A 16,983-nucleotide genomic window follows, 5' to 3' on the forward strand; every position below is an offset into this window, starting at 1 on the left:
AATCTATGGATTAGAGACTTACATTTTTAAAACATCTAAATAAAATACCATGAACTCTCCTTAAGGAAACAGCAGAAAATCCAAATTTACTCCCACTTGGCACACAAATGAGTCATCCCTAATAATCTTTTTTTGACTGAGAAAAGAACAGGATCTTTATTTACACATATGTTGGAAAACTTTTAAATGATAATCTTGAGTGCAAAGAATACACTATACTCTCTGAGGCCAAAATGTGACTTTAGTTAATTAAAGACAGTACAAAGAGATCCAAAAAGAAAAAAGAAAGGAACAGAAAGAAGAGACAGGAAAACAAAGTGGCCAGGGAAATGTCTGGCAGAGACTAACATGAGCCTGGCACCTCCTCCCTAGGCCTGTCTGCAGAACCCCGACATCTACCATCAGCCTCTCTCTCCATAAAGTAAGCCTGTGAACCCCTTTCAATGCTTTATCAATGCCAGGAATATCAAGGTAAGTAGGTTACAAGGCCATACAGTGTGATTCTCCAGAGCAACTAATCTTATAAGAGCAAGATTTCTCATTTCCCAGACTTACAAAATTGGGATCTACATCTTAATTAAGCCTTAATTAAGCCAATGAAAATATTTTCTTAAACACACTCATAGATTCCCCTTTGAAACTAATACTGTACTTCTTGACATGTGTGTTTGTTTTAAATAAAAGATAAGCAGATGTTTACTTACTCTAGTAGAGGAAAAATACATGACCTTCTTGGTATAGCAGACACGTAGAAAGGGATGAGGCTTCAGGAGTTCCAGATTGCAAACTGCTGTTGCCACTAACTTGCTCTATGACCTTAGAACAACCTCTTAATTTTCTGGGCCTCTGTTTCTTTATCTATATGTTGTGAAAGTAAATAACTTATAAGGTAGTTGCTTAGCTTGATGGTCTATTATTTACACATACTGGTCAACTCTAATGTCAACTCTTGTGCCAAAGATACCATTTTGAGCATCAATAAGTGTATGTGGTAACCAACAGAAAAATCATCTCATCTCAATATACATTTTTAAAAGAAAATATAAGCTTTAATGCTCCTTAAATCAACTTAAACATACTCCAAGGCTTTTGATCTCATCTTCACCAAAAATATCTGATGCAGTCCTTATCACTTGATTTAAGCAATTCTCTTTGAGTCCTCTGAGAATGCTACACATTTTTGGTACAAGAAAGTGTAATGTAGATCATTTCCCTAAGCTCTCAGGTTTTAAAGATGGGAAATACCGAGGTCCTGGCACAATTCAGCAGTAGGAAGAGTACCAGAGCTCAAATCCTAATGTTTGTGTACAGTTAAGATTCTGCTGCCAAGGATCACTGTCTAATGTTCAAGTTGGACACATGGCCCATTGCTAGGCCTTGAGAATTCCAGTAGGGTCATGTAGGTTAATAACATAAATGGATATCATTGCATGATCTAACAGAAATCACATTATTGATCATGTTCAAACCACATTTAAGAAGACATCAAATTTCTCTGAAACATCTGCAGCTAAGGAAAAAAGCAATAGCAGATGTGCAGTCTCCAACAGGGCCTCCAATTATCACTGCTTCTTGGTATTCACGTCCTATGTGATTCCTGACACATTATATCAGAGTTGGTCTGTGTGACCAACAGAGTACAGCAGAACTGATAATGTACTACTTCTGAGGATAGGTCACAAAGGGCTTTTGGTCTTTGGTCCCAGTTACAGAATTCATAAAACTAATGGAATTTCCTGAGAGTTATAGTAATTGGAGTGTCTTTTGTTCTGATCCCAAGACTGACTCTTGGGAATCTTGGCAGTCCCAAGAGAGCTTCAGGGTCAGGGCTGGTTGTCAGAAAGAACAAGTCTTCATTAGAAGCTTGCAACTTCCAGAACTAACACTGACCTTTTGGGAAGGGAGAGAAGCTAGAGGTTAAGTTTATTAATGGCCAATGAGTTAATCAATCTTGATTATATGAATCCAACATAAAAACCCTTCAACAGCAACATTCTCAGAGCTTCCAGGTCAGTGACCACATTAAGGTTCCGGGAAAGTGCATGGATGTTCTATGTCCTGCCACCAACTCTCATGAAGCACTTCTATTTAGCTGTTCCTGTAATAGTCAGGAGAGTTGTATAGTAGTTGAGCTGGTGTCAGAGAACTGAATAGTCTGAGAAAAAACTTCACAGACTTTTTATTTTTCCCTCCTCTCACAGCACTCACTCTAGGGGCCATCTGTTGCCATGTCTTGAGAAGACTCAAGTAGTCTATGGAGAGTCTCACTGGTGAGGAATTGTGGACTCCTGCCAAAAGCCTGTCAAGGAATCACAGTGGAAGCGACCATAGGACTGACACCATGATTATATCTTAGGGTGAGACCTTCAACCAATGCTGCTTCCAGATTCCTGACCCTTAGACATTATGTGAGATAATATAGGCTAGTCAAATCAAGCATGTTTGTTCTAAGCTGCTTTCAGAGTAGTTTGTTACAAGACAATAGGTAATTTATAGTACATGATACCTGATATAAATCCATTCTAAAATTCATCTTCTAAGATCTACCAAAGATGGAACATTAACAAAAATAGAAAAAAATCCAGATTTACCTCCCAGATTGCCAACAAAGGAAACATACCTTATAAGTTTAACATATATAGTGAGTCAGTGGAAATATTAAATGTTCACAATAGCTGGTTCAATATTACTAAGTTTCTAGTGTAACTAGTTCTCCCAGACTATTTCTACCCATTGTTATTGCTGTATATATTAAATGAAACTAATATTGAAAAAGGTACCACCTTTCTTCTAAGAAATTAAGTATTTCAAGAGTTTCTAGGGCCTATTATTTTTCACAAGAGTATTTTTATGGATCCAGGTGGGTTTTAGAAATTTTTAGGAGTTATATTTTACACTAATTATACACTGAACATTTCTTTATGTAAAAACTTAGTCCACAAACTCAGATATGCAAGACATGGTACAGTCCTTCATTTTTCAAAAATCAAATCAACTTGATGCCTGATCTCATTTTACCACATGGATTTTTAAGAAAATCTAATCAGTTATTACTGAGGCTGTCTCCACTCTATTTCTCAGCATCTGGTCAAGGTCTTAGTCATGGTCAAAGTATCAGGGAAAGTCTCTGGTCTCTGGTCATGACCTAGCCTTTATGTGCTTATTGTCTAATTCTGCAGTCCCAAGACCCAAGCTGGGCCATATGCTCACAATGGTGGGAGACAACTAAAGAGAGAAAAACATCATACAGTGCCATAGAACAAATCATCCTCTTGCAGGCAGTCATATGCCAAATTCAATGTTAGGAACAACAGAAAGAAGTAAGCAATGTGCTGCAAGCCTTCAGGTTTCTTAAAACACTCAACAGGAATCAAGAAGCACAGAAACATCAACCTACAGCATAAATGCCAGGCATTTAGAAAGTCCTTTAAATTACAAAGGTTGGAAACTGACAGAAAGAAATGACCAGAGTGAAGTGGGCCTATCAATAATTAATGTATGGACATGGAATCCCTCATGTGTATGGAGTTTTAGAAGTTATCAAGGAATTTTTCCGCATTTACAACTGGGTCTGAGGTTGGCAAGACTGACATGAATTTCATTTTGCAGATGAGGAATCTGGGCCTTAGCCTGCTTTGGAGAATTACTCTGTTACTGTGTAACAGAGCTAGTTAGAGGGCAAATTCTCCCCTCCCTGTCCCTGACTAAGGAGTTTACCTCCTACATCTCTTCATTCTTAAATAACCACTAAAACAAACAAGCAAGGAATACCAGTATTTTCCCATAGTTCAACATTCAGTGCAGGCATGCACAATCTCTCAGTCCCTTTTTAAATATTAGTCACAGTATAAGATATCATTCCCATTTCTTGTTCTTTGGATGCCACATCAAAGGCTGTATTCTGACCTGCGCTATAACACAGAGGTGGCATCTTTGAGAAGTGTAACGAACCAACTTGCTATGATGCCTCTATAATTCGTACAGATACTCCAAAATTGCTACCCACACTGAACCCATGTAAAGCAATGTTAAGAGGTTCCAGGAAGGTGCTACTGGAGTCAACTTTCTCCGGAGACAGGGGCAGAGCGTAGAAAATGGTGCATTGTATCTTTAAGTGGACCAAGACAGAAAGTCTCTAGAGAAATAATGTGATAGAGGGCCAGCAGAGATGAGAGATGGGACATGGGCCCTCGTGATACCATGTGAGACTGTGCTGGTCTTTCAGTCAAGATCTTGTGTGGCCTGAAAGTTTGGTATGGAGAATTAACACTGATTTCTGTGCTGAGGAATAGGAATTTAATCAGTAAATGAAATGAAATAAAAGCTTTCACCAAATCCAGTCTTTATTCACCATCCTCTTCTCTCAAGATTGTTTTCTAATTTTATAAGCAACAGTATTTTTGCAAATGAAATTTCTCAAAATTCTCAATCACATCCTTATCATAAAGCCTGGACTTAGTTCGAAAGCTTTGTTTCTGACTCCATGTAGTTAGATATCCTCTTTAATTGAATTGATGGTGACAATTGTAATTACCTTAGATGAGATTGCCTGTAATGTAATTATGTTTCCTTCATCAGCATAAATCCAACTTGTGGAATACATACAGAAGATCCTTCCAATTACTGTGAGGTTAAGGAGAGCATCATATTGCTTCACAAATCATGTTTGTTACTGTATAGGATTTTTAAAATTATGTAGGGAGCTGAAGGAATTAGTGTCTAAAACAACCTTTCTTATGCATAGATATTCATATATAAAGCTAGACTATATAGTGAGAAGGCTGTATTTCAGAGCTATATTTTTATTTAAGCTAAAAATATGATTTAAGGATTCAACATAGAATACCGATAGTAAATTAGCATTTTCTCACTGTTTTGTTAATGCTTATTACTTGTAGCTGTGATCACATCTAAAAGACTTTTTAAAAAAAATCATATAATACACATTAAAGTCTAACTTATTTTTTTCTATATTTGAAAACTTGCATTTCCTACATGTAATGTATTTTAGTACAGGATAGAGACAATTTTAAAATACTAGTCTTTATATTAGATTGAGCCATAATTAATACCTGGTAGCCAGCTGCTCCACTACAGTGATGCCTCTCTCTATTTTCCAATTAACACATGAGAACTTTAAATTTTTTCAATTGGAAGCTCCAGCCTCTAAACAGGACAAGTCTGCCAAACGTACTGCAAACACACACCATTTAGGAGAAATGGCACATACTGGAAACCCACCCCAATCTTATTAGCTTCAGCACTGCTCTCATTAAAAATAGAACTGCTTATGGGTTTTTCCCTCTTGAAACATATGAAACATAAAACTTGGAAATGTGCCCTTTTGAAAAACTTTTCCTGTATTCACAAACCAGATGGTGCACATCAAATGCATCCTGATTTTCTAATGAAATAAAAAAGGGCTCCTATTGTGTTCTTTAATAAGGTGAATGCATCCTCAATTGCTAGTTTTGACAGATAGTCCTGGAAAGTTAAGCAACTTGGCTAATCTATCTTGCTGGACCTGGACATGGAAGCCTGAGCTGGCGCCATGCTGAGAGCTGGTCTGCTCTTTAATTCTTCCAAAGTAGACTTTAGTGGAGGTGCAAGCGCAGCCACAGCTGCTCCCGGAGAAACCTTCTGTCCTTGAACATCGGGGACAAAGAGACTGCTGTCTCACAAAAGAGCTAATCAAGACAGAAAAAGTCTGTCTGTCTCTGTCTCTCTCTCCAGGCCTTACTCAGAACATCAAGCCATATTCCTAGGGTCCTCTTGTCACTAACAAAGCCAATCAAAGCCCGTCTGGGTACCATGTGAATGTCACACCTACTCCTGAGATACATACAATATAAATACACCCAAAGACAGAATTAATGCTGGATTTTCCCAACAAATTAGAGAGACATATAATGTCACTTACCTTGGAGGTTGGTTTGTACAGTCAAAAACCTAAAAAAAGATAAAAAAAAAAACAATGGATTTACCACCGCTTTTGACCATGGTCATCATAATGTTGAATTAAATGTAACTGTGGTGTGCATTTATCTACTTTTCATTTTCAAAGTCAGTGTCTCTTGTCCGAAGTAATAAAGTGGTTTAAGCCAAGCTGGATTCTAACCTGAACCTAATTTCTCGATTTAATTCCACTATTCGTCAGAGGCATCCACCAACAGAGTTGAGTAAAAATCTGTGGCAGACTAGAATTGTAGTTAGGAAACATTAGTATTATTTTATTTTTAACTTTTAATGTGAAGATCTCTGGTCTGCTGTGGTTTATTTTATCTCTCTTTCCACAGATGAGAAACATTTTTCTTTGTGCTGAGACACCCTCTTCATGAAAGGCAACATCGTGTCTCATTTTTCTTCATGAACTGCTCTAATTTAACAGTTGGACTGGAAGAGCACATATCGCCAATAGGCTCAGTCGTCATTTAACACCCAAAACCTGGAAATAACAAGTTAGAAGCTTCATGTCCGACAAAGTAGATCAGTTACTCCATCAATTCTATGAGCCTGGAAATTTAAGGAAGGTATTTTGAACGGCACTGTGCAAAAGCTATTGCTGAGTTAGGTGTTCACTTTAACCAAACACCATGTCTTACTCCCTGTCTGCGCTGAAAAAGCATTTATTTTACATTATAAACATGCATATCTTTCCACTTGGGCTAGAAAGACTTAATTATAAAATCACACCACTACCACCAAGTGATGCTGTGATTAATCAATACTTCAAGATTTGAAAATTTCTTCCAAATGTCACACGATTCCTTGGGACCTAGGAGCTTTCGCTCCCCTGCAGGTGTAAGAGTGCTTCTTTTCTTGGTGTTTTGCCATTTTTAAAAAAGTATTTAGCAAACAGCTACCAAATCCATCAAAAGGTTAGGATTCTTTGTATTTTAGTGCTCTTTCTTAATGGGTAAAAATTGATTGATTAGCTCACCTAGAACATTCTTAGCCGTAGGGCAGAAACAGTGCTTTTTGCACATAGTGGACTGGATTTAAAACAGAAAAAGAAAATCAACACTTCAGAATATAGTGAACTTTAAAAATGGAAGCAAATAGAAAAGCCTTGGTCTAAAAGCGTATTAAAATTTTTCAATGTATTAAAATTTAATGGATGTGCTTTATTTGAATTATCATGCATATACTGTTTTTTTTTATCTTAGTTGGGAATGTACTTACACTGTGAAGCTTAAACTCATCTGGAGGGTTTATTCAGTGAACACTGGAATCAACTTTGTTTCCCAAACTCTAGATTTGGGGATAAAAAATTAAGGAGAACATTTCCCCAATAAATCCACAGCAATCTCCCTTACTTCCATCTTTCCCTTTTTCCCAAGCCCCAGCAGTGACTTTGAAACTTTTTCAGGAAGAGTCTTCTCTAAATGGAAAGCTTGTTGACCTTTCAGAAAAGAGGGGTGAAAAAGAGAACAGCCAACTTTGCCACTGGCGAGACTGCAGTGAGAGGAACTACCTGTTCCCTAGTGATGTGAGCCTCTTGCTCTCTGATCTTCTGGCCAACTCTCTTCTGCTATTTATTGTTTGGGCACCTGGCAGATACATGTCTGCATCACAATGCTTTATATCATAGCGGAAGTGGATTTGAAATCTAAGTATGCATGAGTATCCCTTGGGGAACTTATTAAAAATGCAAATTCCTGAGTTCTAGCCCAGCTTGACTAAACCTGAATCTCTCGTGTTCCCAGGAATGTTCATTTCCAGTAGTTTTCCAGGCAATTACAATTAAGTGGTCATTTTGAGTAAAACAGATTTAGGAAGCTATGAAAAGTGATCTCAGTCTGTGCCAAGTGCCAAGCCTTGAATGAAAAGGTTTATTAAATAGATATCTCCTCCCAGCGTAGGTACTCCATAAACACTTGTTTGGGAAAAAAAAAAAAATGTATTCAATAGATAAGCAGAACCTGTTCATTATTTGCAAATGCTTTTCCTTCTATATGATTTCAAAACAGATATCTGATCAGCCTCAAGCACTATTTTGCTTTGGTAACCTAAAAATCACCCAAAAAAGGGAGAAAGTACAGGTAACATAGACTCCATTTAATGTGGCCCTTACTTATTGTTTAATTCCAGATAAGTGATAGAATCCTTGAAATTTATGCCTGGGAGAACTTGGAAAACACTTAGTCTAATCCTTTTTTTTTTTTTTTTTCAGGTAAAGAAGATTTCATGCAGAGAGATTAACTAACTTTAGGATTACTTTAATAATGGGGGTGACTAATGGAAAATTTTAGCTGTGATCTTGAATAATTCCCAAGTGTCTGCTTAATTTTCACCCCTTCCTACTTCAGATGAAAATATCCACCAAAAAAGAACTAAGGGAGTAAATACAATTAATCATAATCAATCATGTACTGCCTTGCGTTTGCTTCGAACAAAAATACTGAAATGGACACATGGCATCCTGCTGGTTCTAATTTTCCACTAATTCACAAAATACTTCATGCTTTGCTTGTGACAGCATAAACCTTTCAACTTCCTATTATAATTAATTTTATAAAAGGCAGTGAAGTACCCAAGTGTGTGCCACAAAATCCTTGAGTGTGACATGGCCCTTTGCAATACACATAGTGTGCCTAAAGGATAATAAATGTATTATCGTTTTCTTTGAATCAGACCTAAGATCTTACTTTCTTCAACTGTCAGTGTCAGCTTTTGTTTTGATAGTACTTATGTATCTAACGGAATGATACAATTAAGCAAAAATTAAAGTACTGTTATAAAGATACCAAATCTTAATTCAAAACATCTATTTGAGAAATGATCACTTCGCCATCACCATCATTTATAGGAAAAAGAAAACTTCAACACTCAAAGTATAAGAAGTGCATAATTTCAAAATAAAGACATTCCTTAACCTGAAAAAGAATCAGGTGACTGAAACACTACATTGTGCTTGTGCTTTGCATGTTGCTGTAGCCTCCCACAACGTTGTCCTGGACCACCACCAGCCTAAAACTCCAAGTGAGAGCTCCTGCTGGAAAGTTCTATAAGGAATATAAAGGCAGCACTCCCCTGGGTATATGTGACATGACACTCAGCCCTCAGATGTTTCTAAATTCAAGATTTCCTAGTTTTAGGGCAAAAGGGTGGTGGTGGGGGTGGGTGCTTCTCATATATCAACCCTGTTAGAGCTACATTGTGGGTAAATCTATAGATTCAGAGTTCCTTGAAGTAAGACAGAATGAAAACTTCATTTCATCTAGAATTTTAAAGAGCATTTACCCCAGGAGAATTTTTTTTTTTTTCACACAGCACCTGTTAATATTATGCAAAATTCACTCTCAGAAAGTATTCTATGCTTCTCTCTAAAACGCTCCATGCACTGACCTGCATTATAGTGAGTAGATGCATCCTTCTCCCACTCCCCATTCCCCAACGGTAACTTTGGAGAACTTTTACCTTCATTCCCAACATATGCAGTGAATTGAAAAAAAAAAAAAAAGCCCAGCACTGCGACTGAAGGCTGTGTGGCGGAAGTAGAATCAAGTCACGTGAGTTGGTAGTTCCTAAGGAAGGTGGAATCCTTCCACTGACCCCCAGGTGAGTCGCATGTTCTAGGGCTTCTCTCTTCCTGATTACTTTTGGTAGGCTCAGCTGTGTGTTAGGAAACCCTAATAACCCTAATACTTAAAGTAACTTTCTTTCTCTGTCTACATAATTGCCTAAATAGTAAAAGCAGCGGTTCTCAAAGTGTGGTACTGGGGGAGACACATCGTCACTCGGAAACTTACTAGAATGTAAATAATGACACACGAGACTCTCCCCACACTTGTTGAATCAGATGCTTATCAATTCCTTCAGGTGATGCTAATGCTCACTTTTCTGTCTTATTTTTTTTTAAGATTTATTTATTTATGCATACAGAACTGGGGTATAAGCCAGAGGTGCAGGGGCAGTGAGAGGACTCATCTAGAGAGAGTGGGGAGCAGAGTAGAGTAGGCAGATCAACAAAGTACACTGCTGAGTGGAGCAGCAGGTGGGTCAGGAGAGGTCTGCTGCACTATGTGGCTCACCTAAGGGGCTGTGGGAACCAATCCGCACTGAAGTGGCTGCGGCTAGCTTGCAGTGCTGCGTTCTAATCCCTTATGCCACCAGGGAGAGCCCTCATTTCTTAGAAGTTCTGACCTAGGATTGAATCAGGACTCTGCTCCAGGGAGTCATCCAGGAACCAGGCTCTTTTCTCCGAATGCTTCACTCCCTTTATCCTCATATATTCTCTTGTATATGAGACGCCACATGACTGCTTACCATGTGTTCAGCCACAACACCTGTGCTCTTTACCTTGCGAATGTTTTCTAAACCAGGCTCTCTGTCCTATTCACTAATTCTCTTCCAATGTGTTGCACACCCACCTAACTGAGCCAGCAATTTTTGTTTTTTAATTTTGGTGTGGTTCCTCTCTCTTTTTACTAGACTATTATCTGCTGCCCTAGTGGCAAAGTACAAACTCTGCCAAGTAGGTCACAAAGATTTTCCCATATCTGGCACCTATGTTCTCAATTTTCCCTCAATCCCGCAGTTAGATACCTATTTCCAGAACCTGCCACATTGTTTTAACCTCCATGCTTTTGCACATGTTATTCTGCTTGCATAAAATGCCTGTTTTCAGGCTCTTCTATTCACACACACGCACACAGTCAGAAAAACTTCTCCCAGTATTCTTTTATCATCTGATAAACACCAGTTTATCTTTTAGAATCTAACCTACAAACCACATCTGTGAGTCCATTCTCAACACCCCCAAAGCTTGGATACTTTTCTTACCTGTTCTAGATTACTCATCACTTTGTATTATAATTTCCTGTGTATAAGTCTATTTCCCACCTAGGACAGGAAACTTCTTGGAAGCAGGCATTGCTACTTACTCAGCAAACATTAACTGCCTACTTTGCCCTATATTAAAATAATGAAACATAGCAACTGAAAAAGTGCCAGTCTCTGATGCATACCCAAAGGTAGCTGACTCATATAACTAGTCACCTACTTACAATATACTTATGGATATCCTTGGGAAATACAAACAGATGTATCTAAGTTGTTAGTCATATATTGAATCTTCAGACTTCATAGGTGGGAAAGTATTTTGAGAATAAACACTGGCCTGTAAAAAAGCAAATGAAAGAGAAGGAAGAAAAAGTGAAGAGAAGACCCTAGGACTAGAACAAAATAATTGAATTTTCTATGCTCAAAGCAATGTGTTTATACTGAGGGAAGGGGCATTGGGCAACACACGTTTTGTGGCAGAGGCTAAACTCTACACAGAAATAAATACTATCCTTCCAAGTTTATAAGGCTTGATGGCACTTACTCCTCTAACTGAGCAAGAGATATTTTTATGTTGTGTATGCCCCAACTGATGGATTCATTTCAACCAATGGCTACTGAATTTATTTGCTTGATCAAATAAATCAGCTTACTAATACTGAAACAAGAGTGATGAAAAATTAATTTTACAAATTCATGACTTCTTGGTAGAAATTAGAGTTTACATAAACAAACAAACAAAATTCTTCAATATTGCCAGCAAATATAAACTGAATGCAATATGAAAAACAGGACAGCAAGAAAGCTTCTATACATTTATATAAGACACCTGACCATATTTTCAGATGCCATAGTGTTATTCCAAGGGAAAAAAAAATTGTATGCTCATTTCTACAATAAAGCTTCTTTTCATACAAAAATCAAATAATGACCAACAAGTCACAAAATACAATAGGTAAAGGATAAAAAGCTGCATCAAACTGGTGCTGAAAACCAATGTTAATTAGGGGGAGAGGATAGAATTCTCCTTGGAGCTCTGGTGGATTAAATTCCCTTAAGCATAGTGGACTGTGATGCCACTTTATCTGGAAATATTTTCTTTCCCTTTTTGAAAGAAGGGAAAATGTCCTGATGTTTGAACTTTTCTTCTGATCATTGAAAAAATGAAAACCTTTCTAGGGAATTGTTCAAACCCTATAGCTTAGATGAAAGTCCCCCCCCTTTTTTTTTTCAGAATTTTTCATGTACTTTCTTGTTTGAATTGAGGGTAAAGATCTTTTCTTGATTAATTAAGGGACAAAGAGAAATGAATGCTAAATGCTTCTGAAGTTCTAGACTGAGTTAGAATCCAGGACACTTAGTGAAATCAGAGGCATTGCTGTAGCTTCAGGCAGGGGCAGAGGGCAAGCTGATCTACCTGTGACTTATCTTGAGTCAAGACCTCATTTTATCTTTCCTATCAGTTAATCTATTCTAGAAGGTTATGCTCATCATGGCACTTTGTTACTAATCTAATAAGAAAAACAATGTGGTTGCCAGCATTATTACTTTCCATAATGAATCAAGCAGTGTCTATAGTTATGAAGCATAATCACTGGATGTAAAGTATTATGGACTATAGTTATAATTTGTCAGTCATGGAGCCACTCACTACACAATGTGGATAAAAAAATGCACAGTCTTTCCATAATTTCATAAAGGGTCCTTCGAGATGCAAATTTTTATTTATGTCATCTTCATAAGATGTAATTGGATATAGTCTTCATCTCCTAAGCAAGGGGTTTCTTATAAACACTCTATTTAGCTTGCAATTACCATACAGTTAAATGACTAATCATAGAAACTCACTCCACTATCCCTGACAAAAATGTTCACACTTAGAGCTAAAATCAACACTGAATAAAATGGATCAGCCTCTCACCCACAGCCATAAAGTCATCACAGTAAAATAACCCGACCGAGTTTTGTGATGAGATACAATTAGTCTGTCCTGTCTGGGTCAGAAAATATTCATTCTTCAGTTTTGCTATGCTACTCTAAATGTAGTCAAATGTCATGAAAGGGCTTAAGAAGAAATATTTCAAAATACCAACTAAACTGCCTTCTAAGTATGTTTGGATGCAATCTTTAAATGCTTTCACATTTTCTTTTCCCCCACCCTAGTTCTTCTTTAGAGGCCTACCAAATATAAATATACTGATTCTTTTTTAAAAGCAATTGTAAAAGTTTATGCAATAGTGGATTTTAGAAGTTAATGACTAACCCATAAAACAATTACAATAATCTAACACTTTTGGGTTTTAAATTAATATTCTGTGGTTGGATTTAGCCTAATTTTAGTTTTATTGACAAACATAAAACCAAAATTTTATTTTTATGAATTTTCATAAGAGGCAACATTGAGGTAACACCATTGTGTATTACCACCATCATGTTCCCAACATCAACTCACCCATAGTCCACCAGCATTGACCATTGAGCTTCCTTCCCTCTTTGTTCTCCCCCTCTCTTACCCGTCCCCTAGTCAGTGCTTCTGTTCTGTAGTCATTTATCAAGTGTTAGTTTTTCAGTCTGTTTTTATCTGATTATTAATTTAGTTACTTTATATTCCACATATTAGTGAAAAATCATATTTAGAGATAATGATTTTTTAAAAATATTTATTTATTAGTGTATACAAAACTGGGGTACAGGCCAGGGGTGCAGAAAGGATTTACCAGAGATAGAGTGGGGAGCAGAACAGGCAGATTGTCAAAGTACACTGCTAAGGGGAGCAGCAGTCGGGTCAGGAGGGGTCTGCTACACCATGTGGGTCACCTCTGGGGCAGCGGGGATTGAACTTATGAGGAAGTGGCTTTAGCTTCTCAGTGCTGTGCTTTAACCAGGGAGGGCCCTGGGAGGCCCTCCCTGGTTAAAGCACAGCACTGCACCACCAGGGAGGGCCCTAGAAATAATGATTCTTAATGAAACATACTTATGACATATGAAACAGTGATCCCATTATTTTGGGATCATTTTCCTAGCTCCCATTACTTTGATTTCAGAAATAAGAGAAGCTCAAGTAACTACAAGAGACTAAAGTATAGCTGGAAAACTCAGAAATGTCACCAAGAAGCCACAGACAGCAGGAAACAACTACTATCACCAGGATTTTACTGCTAACTCCCCAAAGTTTGTCCTTTCATCCTACAGGTATTTATTGTATGTACACATTTATCACACATATAAATACATGTATTTGACATGCACTTATTGTAGTTAGCTCCCATTCCAGTTCTCTATTATGGGCCTTTCAAAGCAAAACTCTCCCCAAAACTCTCTCCTATCACATTTCTTATCAGTGTCAGGAGATAACCTTCTATCTTCAGACACAGAGAAGCCAATGCACTGGAAATCTTACAACATACTGCAATTCGTATAGCCACCTCCACATCCTGCCTTCATCCTCACAGCTAGGCCTGTGCCCATCCTCACCTGCTCCTCTCCTGACACATCACCAGAGATGTTTCTCCTACAAGCTAAAGTGGGACTGTCTGGCTGATTCCAGCTCTGGTCCTCTCATAACTTTTCTCTTTGATATTTTCAACTTTCAGTATAGCTTTCCCAACAATATCTCAAATCAAGAAACATGAAAATTTCCATGCATGTTTCTACTCTTTGGAGCTCAAATTCCCTTAAAGAATTATTTCCAACTCTTGGTGTTTTCCTTGTTTTCTAGTGCACAAAAATGCCCTTACTATAAATAACATCTCCTAGTAGTGTGTCCTTATTTAGTCTTCTCTCTTTGATGCTAGGCTGGATGGATGACTCACTTGTCCAAAATGATGCGGGAAGTGCTATTGTGTAAATTTTGAGATGAATGTCAAATTTTGACATGAATGTCATCTGGTCAGAAAGTCCTAGGGATGGGTTAGGAAAGAGTTCACGGGACTATGGTGATAGCACATGGGTGAACTGGTGGTGGGAAATCCATGGGGATTACAAATGAGATGAAAAATGTACAAAATGAAGAACTATGTAAAAAAAGAAAAAGAATAAAAAAAGAATGGTATCTCTCTCTCTCTTTTTAAGATTTATTTATTTATGCATACAGAATTGGGATACAGGCTAGAGGTACAGGGGCAGTGAGAGGATTCACCAGAGACAGAGTGGAGAGCAGAACAGGCCGAATGACAAAGTACACTGCTGAGGTGAGCAGTGGGCGGGTCAGGAGAGGTCTGCCAAGCCATGTGCATCACCTCTGGGGCAAGGAGGGATCGAACTCATACTTTAGCTTCTCAGTGCTGTGCTTTAACCTGCTGTGCCACCAGGGAGAGCCAAGAATGGTATCTTAAAAAAAAAAAAAAAAATGTCCCAGGGAAGCTAGCAAAGCCCAGCTCAGCTGAGATAACTATCCTGTCTGGTAACCCAAGCTGATAAAATGGAGAGACAGGATAACACTCAATAGGTCCTATCATCTCAAGGGAGGGAAGAAATCCTTTTGGACATTCAGGTCAAGACATCCTTCTGTTGATTCCAGCCCGAGTGGAGATCTGACTACAACTCTGTGAGCGACTCTGTGTATATGAGTTTCCAAGAGATGCTGTGACAAATTACCCCAACATGGTAGATTTAAACAGCTGAAATTTAATCTCTTAGTTCTAGAGGCCGGAAGTCTGAAATAAAGGGCTTAGAAAGCCCTGTACCCTCTGAGACTCTGGGGAAACTCCTTCCTCACCTCTTGCTAGTGGTAGCCCTAAATCCTGTGTGTTCCTTGGCTTATAGCCCCCTTTCTGCCTCTGTTGTCACAGGAACTTCTCCTGTTTGGGTCCCTTCTTCTAAGGACACCAGTCATGTTGAATTAACAGCCCACTCTACTCCAGTATGACCTGACCTTAACTACTGGTAACCTATTACTAAATAAGTTTAAACCTGAGTACTGGGGCTTAGGACTTCAATGTATGTTTCTAAAAGACACAGCGTTGCCCATAAAATACCCCAATCTAATGCCACCCAATTAAATACCCAGTCAACCCACAAAATTGTAAGAAATAATAATGATGATCTGAAAACACTTTTTTTTAATAATATAATAGTTTATTTTTACATCATTTTGTGCTTTTTTCCATCTCACTTGTAATCCCTGTGGGCTTCCCATCACCAAATCACCTCTGTGCCATTACCATAGTCCAGTGCACTTCCCTCCCCCCACTGTTTTTGAACCCATCCCCCACTCCACCACCATAAAATATCTGGTATATAGCTGTTCATTATTAATATTTTCTCGCCTCGTCCTTTATACCCCTGCTATGAGTGAAACCATTCAGTATTGAAAACACTAAGTTTTAAATAATGAATAATCAACATGACTTCCTGTATTCAAGCCTCCTTCATTTACTACAAATTGTCAAAGAGTGTATTGAAAAGACCACCAATGACCGCCTCTGTATTAAATTCAGTGGACAGCACCCTGTTTCAGAAGGACGGCACAACCTCTACATATACCTCCCTTGGCTGCCTGCAGCCCATCAAATGTCAAAAAAATGTTTGAATGCTAAAAAAATTGATCAAATCAAATCTCCGAAAACAAAAGAAGGTGACATTAGCAGGCCAGAATCTCAAAGCATTTCTTGAAAATGAAAGGTTGGTCAAATTGAACCCAAAGAGGAAGCAAAAGACAGCCAAGGAAGCTGCAGCTTGAAGACTCCATAGGCCATGGAGAGGCCCAAGGAAGGGGAGCAAATGCTGTTCTGTGGAGCTCAGGGATGAACCCCAGGCTCAGAGTCAGGGCTAAGGAGGTTTGGTCAGTGTCACTGCCAGCAACTCCACACCATGTAGAGCCTCTGGGGAGACGTAAATTAAGTGGGCCCTTTCCTTGGAGAGCGCCTTCCTGCGGTGTAAGTGCCTGAGGAACAGGGGAAGTGTCCTTGACAAAGGCAGGGCTCCACAGATGGGGTGGAACCAGTTCAAAGAGACACGCAGCACAGTACGGGGCAAAAGCCATGAGAGTAGCTTTCCGGCCACAGATCCTTTTCTGCTGCCACAGTCCAGGGAGGTGTGGAGTCCTCTATAGTCCAGCCACCCCCAAACCCCGATGGATACCTGTCTACCAACCCTATGTGATGAATCAGCCTGTCCACACATGCCATTTAACCGCGAATAGAGCAGAGCTGTTCTGAACAAGAGACACTTTTAATCCAGAAAGTCTCAGCTTTGGCA

General features: G+C 38.6%; 1 protein-coding gene across 6 annotated transcripts in view; it reads right to left on the reverse strand.

Moving 5' to 3' along the window:
- The window catches only part of SEMA6D (sema domain, transmembrane domain (TM), and cytoplasmic domain, (semaphorin) 6D), a 569,283-nt gene that overhangs the window by 162,158 nt on the left and 390,142 nt on the right, over positions 1-16,983 (reverse strand). For all 6 annotated transcript variants that reach the window (XM_012728615.1, XM_012728612.1, XM_012728614.1 and 3 more), the window contains exon 4: positions 5,921-5,949. The gene's annotated coding sequence lies outside the window, so the exon portion shown is untranslated. The remainder of the gene's footprint in view (positions 1-5,920; positions 5,950-16,983) is intronic.

Source organism: Condylura cristata, unplaced genomic scaffold (genome assembly GCF_000260355.1).
Source record: "Condylura cristata isolate star-nosed mole 26May11 unplaced genomic scaffold, ConCri1.0 scaffold00023, whole genome shotgun sequence".
Lineage (NCBI taxonomy): Eukaryota > Metazoa > Chordata > Mammalia > Eulipotyphla > Talpidae > Condylura > Condylura cristata.